Source organism: Pinus tabuliformis, chromosome 6 (assembly GCF_031772625.1).
Source record: "Pinus tabuliformis cultivar Carrire ecotype Pingquan chromosome 6, CPIR1, whole genome shotgun sequence".
Taxonomy (NCBI): domain Eukaryota; kingdom Viridiplantae; phylum Streptophyta; class Pinopsida; order Pinales; family Pinaceae; genus Pinus; species Pinus tabuliformis.
Window position 1 is genome coordinate 1,704,632,227 of NC_142292.1, and position 5,274 is coordinate 1,704,637,500.

General features: G+C 35.7%; 1 pseudogene; it reads left to right on the plus strand.

Annotated features, from left to right (window-relative positions):
* The first annotated feature begins 4,529 nt into the window (after positions 1 to 4,529).
* LOC149265552 (N-terminal acetyltransferase A complex catalytic subunit NAA10 pseudogene) lies at positions 4,530 to 5,056 on the plus strand (annotated as a pseudogene).
* Positions 5,057 to 5,274: the final 218 nt, after the last annotated feature.

Consider the following 5,274-nt stretch of genomic DNA (forward strand, 5'->3'; position numbering starts at 1 on the left):
TATATATTATAAATAATCAATATGGAAAATCACATATTCTTTATGATCTATTATCTATACTTATAAATATTTTAAATTTCAATTTCATAATAATTTTAATAAATTCCATTACTATTTATAGCTAATTAGTTTATGAAAAAATGGTGATACCGTAAAATTACTTAAACTAAAAATTCCCTCACCTACTTAAAGCACTAAATGTCTATATGGAGGCAAACCCCTCGCATAATTCTTGGGTCTTCATCCCTTCCCGACCAACGTAGGGATTTTTTTTTACATTTTAATCTTATTACAAGGCATTGATAAAATAAAAAAATATAATTTACAGTAAATTTTTATTTTATTACTATTTTTACATTGATAGGCGTCTTTCACTGCGTGCTTGGGGTGGGCAAACCCTGTTCACCCTACCCAATAGAAAGCCTTCATTTTAATCATGTTATTCCGAATTATAAATTGCCACGTGGTAGTAAATATTGACTACATCCGTCCATCATGTGTCTTCGAGATTCACTAGCGATGTTAATGTCGACTTCAGAGGTTGTTGTAAACTAGACCGCCTCACCATCGAAGGATTTTCCATGAATCTGGTTATTGCACGCACGCATGATATCAACAGGTTAACTTCATTTTATTGGCATTGAAATCGCCAAGGGGTTTCAAACTGTTCTTGAATTTGGAGGATTTGGGATGAAATTGGTTCCATTAGCAGAAAGTGAGTGGAATTAGGTATGATTTAGGGTTTTCAGGATGGCCGCTTTGAAGAGATTTTGAGGGCGTTGGGTTTGAAGAGATTGTTGTTCTGTTTTTCATGCAGTGTTTCCACACAATTTTCATGGTGGAATGGATGTCTAGATTGTTACCCTTTTCAAATCCACTGTTATACTATAATGAATCTTGTTATAATCACCATACATTTATTTTGATGATCAATTTTATGATAAAAAATTCAATGTCATACAGGGTTCTCACATTTAGTTGGTTGTATGTCAACGCTATGCTCTGCAACATCAAGGTTTTGGCCTTAGGCCAAGGATCCCCCTACCCTGCTTGGTTTATCACTTCCTCAAATGATTGAGGAGCTCGCCATTCCTACCATGTATGATTTCAGGCCTGTTCGAGCAGACTGGGAGGTAATCTTCAATTGAAATTGAATTATCTTTCCTCCTTACCATTTTCTCTCTGCATTCCATGTTTTTTTTAATGCCATTATTTGGTTGTTGATTTTATTTTATGCAGGTAGGGTTTCTGAGGTTGTGGTTTTCATCATTCTCTGTATTTCCTCATTCACATGAACGTGCACCCACGACTTCAGTTTTGTAGCCATGGCAGACTATTCAGCAGCTAGAGGAGGGACCAGAAGTCTAGTTTTGGCAACGGTGCAGTAGAGTGGAAATCGTGGGCAATGACCCATAAGACATTCAAACTCTAAAATACAGAGTTAACCTCTTCATTTGAATTTATATTTGTGTCAGGAGCTGGGATAACAGGTATCCATCTTCAATGGTAACTATTGTGAGGGTAATTTCTGCCGAGAATGAGAAATTTTCATCCATTTCCCTACAATGTCTTTGATACATCATGTACATCCTCTATTTCCGTGGAAGGCAACCCTTATGATCTAAAGAAATATGTAGGCACATTTCTGTTAATCTTGCCATTATTGCAATCCTTCACAAAGGAGGAGTTGATTTATGTTCCTTAATATAGGCACCCCACGTTCTATATTCTTGACAACTCCCCACATTCCTTGGTTCCTAAACAAATACAAGAAACATTAGGGAAAATATTTCTATTTGGTCTCTATTGTAGTTGCAATTTGAGATTCTGAACCAATTCCTGTTCATCATTATTTATATCCTCTACTTTTTGGATCAATGTGATTCTTATTAAACGATATTTTTTCTTGATCTTCAATTGGAATAGCACCTTCTCTATTTAGTTGGAAATGTTTTCATTTTTGCATCTGGAATATGTTAAAGATAACAATTCTGAGAAACTACAAATATTCTTGCTAAGCATGCTGAGATCAAAACTATTGTACATTTTGAATGACTTGGTCTTCAATTGAAATAGAAGTGTGGGCTTTACAACCACATGGCATCTTGTGAAACTACTTGGTGCTTGCTGCAAATTATCTGTTTTCATGCATTTTGATTTTAATGAGATATAAGGAACATAATACTGAGCTTTGTGTGTATATCTCGCTAGATGCATTCGGGTCTATAGAAAGTTGATTGTGAGAGTGAGTATTTCAGGATTGAACTTATGATTAATACTATTCATGAACAATTTGGTCAATGTGCTTCTTCATAAAGGAAGCATCTGTGTGAGAACAAAATGATATTAGAGTGGTTTCAAGGTGTTTTTATCTGACTAATTCTATGTTAACATTAGTGAAATGAAATCGATCTCTTATTTTCATTTTTATTTTATTTATTTAATAGATTTTTAAAGTTTGATTTATATTTTGGGGTTAATGCTGCCAGGTGTACCATATCCTTCACTCCCAAGACACAACAAACCAAGACGTGTTGACCTATACTATTCCATCTGTTGCATTCGAGAAGGTATTTTCTATTGGATTCTTCGGTGAATTTTCTGAAACAAATTTTGTTTATAGTCTTTAATTTTAAGGTACATGTACTTATATATATATTTTTTTGTTTATATTTTCCTTTATATTTTGATATTGGAATGAAGGAAAGGAGATGGACAATTTTTTTCTTGCAGCTGATCCTATTTCATCATGAAGACATGGGAATCTCGTGGGAGATTGAAAAGATTGGAGTCCGCCAAGGGATGTGAGGAGCTGTCAAGAATATAAAATGTGGGGTGAATGCCTATATTAAAGAATCGGAATTAAGTCCTCGACTATCAAGAAGTGTATTAATGGTGAGAATTAACACAAAGCTGCTTTCAGATTTCTCCAGATCATTAGGGTTGCCTTCCACGGAAACAAAGGAAGTACATCATGTACCACATACATTTCAGGGAAATGGACGGAAATTGCTCATTATCGGGGAAATTACCCTTGCAACGGTTACCATTGAATATGGATACTTGTTATCCCAGCTCCTAACACAAATATAAATTCAAATCAAGAGGTTAACCTTGTATCTTGGAGTTTTAATGTCTTGTGATTGAAAACATCTCTATCAAAAATATCCAAGGAAAAACTAAGCGAAGAGGAGAAAGAAGATTATTTGTACGAAGCTTCTTCATAAAGGAGAAATTTGATCAATGTGCTTCTTCATAAAGGAAGCATCTGTGTGAGAACATAATGATATTAGAGTGGTTTCAAGGTGTTTTTATGTGACTAATTCTCTGTTAACATTAGTGAAATGAAATCCATCTCTTATTTTCTAAACATTTTGTTTTATTTAATAGATTTTTAAAGTTTGATTTATATTTTGGGGTTAATGCTACCAGGGTGTATCGTATCCTTCACTCCCAAGACACAACAAACCAAAATGTGTTGACCTATACTATTCCAGCTGGTGCATTCGAGAAGGTATTTTCTATTGCATTCTTTGGTGATTTTTCTACAACAAATTTTGTTTATAGTCTTTAATTGTCAAATCCCTGTACTTACATATTTTGTTGTTTAAATTTTCCTTTATATTTTGATAGTGGAATCAAGGAAAGGAGATGGACAATTGTCTGCCTGTGAGGTGATCCTATTTCATCACAAAGACATGGGAATCCCATGGGAGATTGCAAAGATTGGAGTCTGCCAAGGAATGTGGGGAGCTGTCAAGAATATAGAACGTGGGGTGATTGCCTATATTAAGAAATGGAAATCAATTCCTCTCCTATCAAGAAGTGCATTGTCAACAAGAGTTAACAAAAAGGTTCATGTAGATTTCTCCATATCATTAGGGTTGCCTTCCATGGAAACAAAGGATGTACATGATGTATCAAAGACATTGCAGGGAAATGGATGGAAATTGCTCATTGTCGGGGGAAATTACCCTCGCAACAGTTACCATTGAAGATGGATACTTGTTATCCCAGCTCCTGACACAAATATAAATTCAAATGAAGAGGTTAACCTTGTATTTTAGAGTTTGAATGTCTTGTGATAAAAAACATCTTTGTCAAAAATATCCAAGGAAAAACTAAGCGGAGAGGAGAAAGAAGATTTACTTGTATGAAAGGCACATTTTGAAACTTTCACTCAAACCCTATTCATTATCTACAAGATCAAGATTTGGCTTTGAGATCTCACCTTCCACATACTGAACTTGCCATTTATCAAAGAAAGTGCTTACTTTGGATGTTATTTCTACCTCACATTGATGAATATTCCCTACTTCCTCATCTAGAGATGCATGGTGAGCATCAAGGGACTCGTAGGATAAAGGGAAACAAACTTCTAGGAGAAGAATTTTGATAAGGTTTCCACTCATTCACAACTTCAGAATAAAACCCACAAAAATTGGAAGACTTGCCAATAAAGGGAAAGTAATAAGGAGGGTTTAAGCAGTCTGTTATATTGTAGGGTTTAAACACTGTCAGTTGCAGCCATGGTTTTCATTCACCAAGCTACTATGGAAGACTTGCTTTCCATGCAGACATGTAATCTGATGTTCCTGCAAGAGAATTACAAAATGAAGTATTATTTCTACGATGTCATCTCATGGTTATAGCTTCTCTATGTGGCCAAGGACTACAATAAGAAGATTATGGGTTCTATTCTCATGAAAATGGATGATAAGTCCATCGAATACCATGGACATATATATATATTTTGGCCATGTTATGGAGGCATCGGAAACTAGGCCTCACAACAAAGCTGATGACGACAACCCAGAAGGTTATGCATGTGGTTCTTGGGGATGAGTATGTTTCTCTCCATGTCTGCGATAGCAACAAAGTAGCATTCGATTTGTATATACATACAATGAACTATAAAATCAATGATAGCGAGGCTAAGTACTATGCTAATGGTAAGGATCCCTCTGACATGCACAAATAGTTGAAAGTGAAGTCAAAAAGTAAGCATCATCATTATGGGGGATGTTGTGGTGGACATGGAGACCAGAAATCATAGGCTGTAGAGGTTACATAGAGAAAGGAATGAACCTATTGACGGTATTGGAACCACCAACATTTAGGGGATCTCCCCAGTATGATGTCCCAACTAGACCTCACACCGTTTGGTGTAGGAGTCCCATCCAGTATGATGGTCTGGTTGCCATTATCTCCAATTCTTGCCCTAACTCTTGCTTGTTAGCACATGAGAGCGGTACACTTTGTCTTTGAGGTTCG